We start from the raw sequence: 8,629 nt of genomic DNA, 5'->3' as shown, positions 1-8,629 counted from the left end.
AAAAAAAAAAAAGAAGAAGAGGAAGAGGAAGAAAGAAGAAGAAGAAAGAAGAAGGAGGAGGAGGAGAAGAAGAGAAGGAGAAGGAGGAGGAGGAGGAAGAGGAGGAGAAGGAGAAGAAGAAAAAGAAGGAGGAGGACGACGACGACGTCAGACCCAGGACATGTTGTGAAGAACCCTGAGTGTACATCCAGAACAAATTTTATTAAATGGGATGCAACTTAGTCGGATGAGAGCCAGGTTCTAGGTGGGAGATGAGGATTTAGAGTCTTTTTATAGATAACTCCCCAGAGCCAATTGAAGGGAAAAGAAGAAGAAATGGTCAATTAAAGTTACAAACAATAATGGGGAGTTATGTTGTGCAACAAAGTTATGCATACTTGAAGGCTGAAGAGACAGTCCTAATGGAGAGAGAAAGATGGAAGACGATAGACAGGGAGAGAGAGAATAGTGAAGCATTTTCCAGTGAAGTGAAGAGGGCATAGAATCCAGAACACATACGTTGATGGAGAAGTTGGGAGGATAATTCCTTTGAGAAGGAGGGAAATCACATACTCTGAGACAAGAGGAATGGAGCCTAGCCTAAGGGTAGGGATGGACTGGTCAGAAGTAGAGAGGAGGGTAGATGATGTGTTGTCCTGGTTCTGGGCTAGGCAAGGCGCAGTGAGCTCAGGACAGGAGGTGATGAATAGTCTGGTTTAGAGAATGATGGTGATTATTTAAAGTGAGATTGATTGACCGGGCGTGGTGGCTCACATCTGTAATCCCAGCACTTTCAGAGGCTGAGGCTAGAGGATCACTTGAGGTCAGGAGTTCGAGACCAGCCTGGCCAACATGGTGAAACCCTCCCTACTAAAAGTACAAAAATTAGCCAGGCATGGTGGCACGTGCCTGTAGTCCTAGCTACTTGGGAGGCTGAGGCAGGAGAATCACTTCAACCCATGAGGCAGTTGAAGAGATTATAGTGAGCCGAGATCACGCCATTGCATTCCAGCCTGGGCAACAGAGTGAGACTCTGTCTCATAAATAAATAAAGTGTGATTGATTGCTCAGAGGACAGATGGAAAAAAGGGAGAAATCTTGATGAGACAGCACATACTTGCAGAAGTGAATTCATATCCAGAACCCCTAAGGGACCATTTTTAACAAGTGAGCTGGGTTTTTGGGGGGGGGTGCGGGGGTGGATAAGTCCTTTACATTCATAGAGAAGACAGTGACTCTCCAGTTCTTTATTTTGCCTTCCTTCATGACACTGAAATTTTCAGGGGCTAGGATTACCTCGGTTCTTTGGCAGTACCATCCAGTAGAATTTTCTGTGATGATAGAAATGTTCTGTATTTGCACTTTCCAATATGGTAGCTACTAGCTACATGTGGCTTTTGAGCACTTTAAGTGCGGCTAGCATAACTGAGGACATGAATTTTTAAGTTTTATTTAATTTTAATTATTTTAAATTTAAATATCCACAAGAGACTAATGGCCACATTCAATAGTAGAACAGCTCTTGAATGATCTCTTTCTCCTTAGTAAGAAAGGACATAAGAACTTCTACAGGAGTGAAGGATGTATGAGGCCACACAGAAAATTTTGCTGTGGAGAGGCACTAGCTTTCCCAGTGACTACTCTGGTGAACCTTTAGAAGAGTAAGTTTGTAGTTTCAGAAACTCCACACTCTCTTCTCTTTGCTATCTTTGTGAGTTTGTTCAAGAGGAGATGGTTTTGGAGAATTTTTTTTTCATGACTAGATTCTGAGTATTCTCTCATCTTAAGGACAGTCCTGTCCTTAAATCTACACATCTGCAAAGCAGAATTAGCTCCCAAGGATGCTTGATGAGGAAATATGGAAACACAGGAGACCATTTCACCAAGGCCAAAGCAGCTCCAGTTCTTTTGCGGTCTTAGAGAGGAAGTCTGGAGTCATTGAAATTATCCTGGCTTAGAATCAGAGAGACTTGGATTCAAATTTTGGCCCAGAAACAAGTTATCTAACCATTTTGGCTTTGCATTTGACATGTGTAAAATGGAAAGAACAATACCTACCTAAAACGACTGTTTTGGGTGTTATACATAATTAATAACTTATTTATATTTATTACACATGAATGTATTAATACCAGGTAATATGTTAAATATTGGGGATAAAATTGTGGGCAAAGCAGATAGGAGTCTTGTTCCAAAAAAGTATATGTTCTAGTATGGGAAGTTTCTTCGTTCATTTTGTGTTGCTATAACAGAATACCTGTGGCTGGGTAATTTATAAAGGAAAGAGGTTCATTTGGCTCACAGTTCTGTGGGCTGGGAAGTTCAAGAGCATGGTGCCGGATTCTGGTGAAGGCTTTCCCGCTGTGTCATAATAGTAGCAGTTCAAAGGGTGAGTCAAATTTGAAGGGGCCCAACATGCAAGGTGTCCTCGCTTTATAAACAAGTTGCTCTTGCAGGAATGGATCAAGTCTAATGAGAGCAAGAACTCATTATTGTGAGAACAGCAGCAAGCCATTTATGAGCGATCTGTCCCCATTACCTAAACACCTCCCATTAAGCCCTACCTCTTAAAGGTTTCACCTCCCAACATTGTTACCTTTGCAATTAAATTTCAGCATGAGTTTTGGCGGGGACAAATCACATTCAAACCATAGCAGGAAGATAAACATTCATCAAATAATCACATGAGTATATACTATATCTTTATAATACAATGATATGCTATGTAAAATTACAGACTGTGATAAGTTCAGGAAAGGAGAGTAAAGGTGAGGTGATTTTTAAAGTATACCTGCATAGTTTTTGATGCTCTTCCTCTCCCTCTTTTTAGAATTAGGTAGAATCTAAGTCCTCTCTGATTAGATATGAACCAGTCTCAGTGACTCACTTGTGAAAAACAGAATGTGGCAGAAGTGGTGCTATGTGGCTTCTGAGGCTAATTCATACAGAAGGATACAGCTTTCCTCTGTGCACTCACTTGCTCTCTCTCTCTCTCTCAATGCTTAACTTTGAGATCAAGTCAACATGTTATGAGGAAGCCTAGGAAATAAGGAGAGTCCTATGTAGAGAAGAACTGAGGCTTCTCGACAACAGCCAACACCAACGTGCCAGCCACATGAGTGAACAGTCTTTAAGTGGAAACTCCAGTCTCAATCAGACCTTCAGATAATGCATTCCTGGCTGACCTCTGCAATCTCAGGAGAGACCACAAGCCAGAACCACTAAGCCATGCCATTCCCAAATGCAGAAACTGTGAGAAATAATACATGATTATTACTGTTTTAAGACATTAAGTTTTAAAGAGATTTGTTACCCAGCATTAGACAACATGATAGAAAACCAGGAGATAAAGTCTGAGGGATCAGTAAAGACTTTCTTGATGAAATAACCTTTGAACTTATAACAGGAGGAGAGGAATTAATTAGCTCAAGAAGAGGGAGAAGTATTCTAAGGAGCTATATCAACACAAACAACGGCCCTGTGGGCAATTGATAAACTTGAGAAATTAGGAGTTATCTAGTTTGGGAAGAACACAGGGTTGGGAGGGAGAGGTGCAAGATGCTTGAAAAGGTGTCAGAGGTAGGGGAGAGTTAGATCATTACGGGCCTTAGAAAGGACTTTTTTTCTAAACATGACAGAACACTCTTGAAGGGTATTCATCAGGTAGGGAGGTATCAAGCCTTACATTCTAGGTTTCTGCTGATTTCCCAGAGACGGAAACACTGGATGAAGACCAAGTTTATAGTGGAAGATCATGGTTTTGGATAGGTTGCTTGAGATACTTTTGAGATACCCAGATGGTGGTATCATGTAAGCAATCAGATACATACATTTGGAGTTCCAGAGAGAGAGATGGATCACATATGTTTGTTTGGAAGACAACAGCGAAAAAATAATAATTGAAACCAATGGAATGAATGAGCTCAGCTGGAGACAGGATATAAAGTGAAACTAGAAGAAAGCCTAAGATCCAGGACCACAAAATTCATGGCTTGCTAGAGGAGACCAGGTCAGCTAAGCAAAATGAGAGAGAGTAGCCAGAGAAGTAGGAATTAAATGAACAGATTGTCTCAGGGAGGTGGTGGTTAATAATGTCAAATAATCCAAGTAAGATGGTAGATGAAAGGCCTACTTAACTAGCTACACTCATGAAAAACTAGAATGACCGCTGTTTGAATGCAATTCCTGATGGGTGCAGAAGCTCAATTGGAGAGGGCTGAGAAATAAGTAGGAGGAAAATAAATGGAGGCAATGAGGCCAGACAATTCCTCTCAGAAGTTTTACTATGAAAGGGAAGAGAGAGGACAGTAGCTGGGCATGAGGCTAGAAAAATAGAGGTTATTTTTTGTTCTATTTAAGAGGGGAAAGAGATTTGTTTAAATGCTGATGAAAAGGATCCAGTATAGAGTGAAGCTGAAGATCTGGAAGAGAGAGGAATAATGTGTAAAGAAAGGACTATGAAAATGTGAGAAGGGGTAGGACTCACAACCAAGTGAAGTCCTTGGTGCATGGGAGGTATGTGACTATTGATAGTTCTCTTTAGCATGTATTTTTAACTTTGAAGAAAAATGGTGGTTGCGCACGGGGGCTGATGTCTGTAATCCCGGTACTATGGGAGGCTGAGATGAAAGGATCATTCGAGCCTAGAAGTTCAAAACCAGTAGGGGAACACACACACACGAAATTGGTGGTGCATGCCTGTAGTCCCAGCTAATCAGGAGGGTAAGGTGGGAGGCTCACTTGAGCCTGGGAGGTGGAGGCTGCAGCGAGCCAAGATGGCGCCACTGCACTTCATCCTGGTTGACACAGTGAGACCCTGTCTCCCCCCCAAAATTGTGAAATATTAATACAATAGTAGAAAAGAGTGTTTAAAATAAATACATAGCTTCATGAATCATTATAGTGAGCATTCGTGATGCAACCAGGCAAAATTAAACTTTGCCAGCAGTCCAGAAGCCCCCTTCCTGTGTCTTCCTTCTTCATCACAACACCTTTCTTCTAGTGATAACCACTACCTCAGATTTGTTGGTCATTCTTCTTGTTCTTCTATTGAACTTCTTTATTCTTTCTAAATATGTATCTCTAAACAATGCTGTTAAATTTTCCTTGTTTTTGATCTTTATATAAAAACAATTATACTATATGGGTTCTTTTATTCATACTCTTTTTACTCAGTATATTTTAAGGATTCACCCATGTCATTGCATGTAGCTGTTGTTCATTCATTTTCATCACTGTATAGAATTCCATTGTATGATTATATAACAATTTGTTTATCCTTTCTAGCACTAGTGGACATAGCAGTTGTTTCCTGTTTGAGGTTATTACAAAAATGTCCAAAGAATATTCTTGCACATGTGTCCTGGTGCACATGCATCTGAGTCTCTCTTTGGCATATTATTAAGAGTGGAACTTCTGAGTCACAGAATGAGTGATTTTACCAATTTATACCTCTACAGGAAAAGATACTCAATCTAATTAGAAATGAGGTGACTTGTATCATCATTAATACATCTCTCCTTGTCTTCCAAAGCAGTATCTTCTGGAGCCAGGTACAACTTCAGGGTAAATTCTGACCCATTGGCTCTGGCTCTCCTTTCTAGCTTCAGGCTGACTCGGAGTTTGTCTCAGCATGATTTGTTACCACTAAGTGGACCACTGTTTCAGTTTCTTTCTTGGTAAGAACTAGTGGGGGGAAACAAAGCCTTTTGTATCATTAGTGATAGACATGATTGTTACATCTCCAGGTAGGTCACCCCTGTGGACGTGGATCTTCCGCCTTCATTGTAGTGGGCAGCTCAGTGGGAGGCTAAGAGCATGAAATCTGGAGCTGGACTGCCCAAGTTTGAATCTTTGCTTTGCCCTTATTAAATATGTGACCCTGATCTAGTTATTTCCTCTCTCTAGTCCTTGGCTGGTTCATCTATAAAATGAGACTAATAACAGTACCTACCTCATAGGGTGGCTGTGGGGATCAAATGAGGTAATACCCGGAAAGTACTTAGATCAGTGCCTGGCATTCCACTGCTTTGATTTATATTCATTTCAGCTTTGGTGACAGTAGAGGTCAGGGGTTATGAATACAGGTTATAAACATGAGTCAGAATGAATTCAGGTTCTGACTCTACTCTCTTCTGGCTATGTGACCACGGACAAGTCACATAACCTCCCTAACATCTCAGTTTTTCCCTTGTGTAAACTGGGGGTACTAATTACTACTTTACACAGGTGCTGTGAGAACTAATTGAGATGGTCAATGTAAAATGCCAAGTGCTAAGCATGGATGTAGTATATGGTATCTGTTGTCATTTTAGCAGGTTGCAGTTAATGTTCCTGCTCTTAGATGCTGGGGCCCTAAATCCATGCACTGGTCCTATGCATTGATCAAGGTGGCTGAGAAGAGTGAAAACATTTGTAAGAGTGGAGAGATGATAATGACAACGCGAGTCACTTCCCATTTGTGTGTATGTCCCGGGCAGGGCATACTTAGCTGCATGAGACCCAGACCGCTTTCCAGGGGCTCAGATAGGTAGGTATCACCAGTAACACACATATGCTGGTAACCAACAGAATACAAGAAGCATATCTGGGGCAAGGAGCTTCAAGGGTCCTAGAGAGGAAATATTCAGTTTAGCAGTCTTCCCGGAGGAAGAGGTTTTTAAGGTGAGTCTCAAAAAATATACACATAGAAGCTGGAGAAAATCTGGTCAAAAAGTCACATCATGTCGTAAAGTACTTTGGATCCTAGGCCAAGGAATTTTTCCTTAATTCAGTATGGAACGGGGAGATATTCTATTGCAAAGTGGCTATAAGACATGAACTAATCTGAAAGGTGCTCAGGCATACTGGGCCAACAAAGAGTGGTTTAGAAACCCTACTAACTGGTTGGCACTGCCATCGAAATTTATCTGGTGCTTTTAGAAGATGAGATTTGGAGAGAGATATGCCTAGTACAGTTTTAATGCCAAATTATTTATGTGTTTTCTAACACATTTCCAAAAACCAGTGCCAAGGTGGTTGGGTTCATTATTGTGAACCTCACTGTATTACCTTATCATTGCCTATGAATTAGAAATAAAATGCACTTGTACTTGACTGTGGTGGTACCTACACAAGTCAGCAAATTGCATAGACCTAAATACAGGCACGTACGAATACGTACAGGTAAGACCGGCGAAATCTGAATAAGATGGGTGGATTGTATCAATGTCAATATCCCAATTATGATACTGTATTAGAGTTTTGGAAGACATTACCAGTGGGGAGAATTGGGCAAAGTGAACAAATGATTTATTATTATCATTATTTTTTACAACTGCCTGCCTCTTACTCAGATTACTTCAAGAGTTGCAATTAAAAATGTATTTATAAGACTGGGTTCTGTGGCTCACTTTTGTAATCCCAGCACTTCAGGAAGCTGAGGCAGGAGGATAGCTTGAGCCCGGGAGTCTAAGACCAGCCTGGGCAGCATGGTGAAACTCCATCTCTACAAAAAAATTTTAAAAATTAGCTAGGCGTGGTGGTGCGTGCCTGTAGTTCCAGCTACTTGGGAGGCTGAGAAGGGAGGATGGCTTGATTCCAGGGAGTCGAGGCTTCAGTGAGCCCAGAATGCACTCCAGCCTGCGCGACAGAGCAAGATCCTGTCTCCAAAAATAAAATTAAATAAATGATAAAAATAAAAATAAAGAAAAAAAGAAAAAGAAGGAAAACAATGTATTAGTAAAAGTTAAGTTTCGTAGAAATGCGTTGCAGTAAGTCACAGTTCAGTCTCCTCAGTTACCCATATATAGGGATATAGGGATTCCTCGGGCACAAAATACGTTGTTATTTAATCCGGAGGCCTCAGCTGGAAAAGAGAACCAAGTGCCTAGAAGGAATGAGGCCACTGTTCAGGAATTGCTTTGCAGTTTCTTGGTAAATAATTATAACAATCACCCGAAACTTGAGACGGTTTCTGTCCCCAGTGGGTCGACTTCACCCCTTTTCTGACTTACCGACTGGGTCTCTGTCACTTTTGCGTCACTACCTCCAATGGCAAGGTTAAAATTATTCCTTTATTATTGAAATGAAGTTTCTCAATAAAGAAAGGGCTAACTTAAAGTCGCCGGATGCAGCGTTTTAAAGTTTAGGAAGTTACTTTTGAAAAGCACAACCGGCAGAGACGAGTGAACTTAGTTTTTTAAGTGACTTGCAGAAGACCGTGCTAGCAGGGCAGGTTTATTATCAACTCTGTAATTATCCTTCTTTGCTAGGCTAAAGGTTTTTCTTTCCCAACAGTAAGACAGATTTCGACTTGAGTGAGATCTGTGAACTTTTATAAAAGTGAAAGGGAAGAGGAGAAGAAATGGCAGGCTGGGAATCTGGCCCGGAGACGAGACGGCGTCCACCGCGCTCCAGAGCAACAATCTGAATCACCAGTAAGGAAACTTCTCTTCCCCACACTTGCAGACTTCCGCGAGTCTGGGAGCACTCAACGCAGCAACCCGCGTTTCCGCGTCCTGGATTAGGGAAACTGAGGCACGGCAGGCACGCCGCGCGCAACTCCGGCCTCGGCGCCTGCCCCCTTAAAGGAACCCAGGCTTCCAGAGTTCCTCGCGCGAGCGCAGGGACTTGCAAGCCGCGCTACTCCCGTCCGCCCCGCCCCACCCCC

This window comes from Colobus angolensis, unplaced genomic scaffold (genome assembly GCF_000951035.1).
Source record: "Colobus angolensis palliatus isolate OR3802 unplaced genomic scaffold, Cang.pa_1.0 Scaffold380, whole genome shotgun sequence".
NCBI lineage: Eukaryota > Metazoa > Chordata > Mammalia > Primates > Cercopithecidae > Colobus > Colobus angolensis.
The sequence above is the reverse complement of the archived record's forward strand: the minus strand, read 5'-3'. Positions refer to the sequence as shown.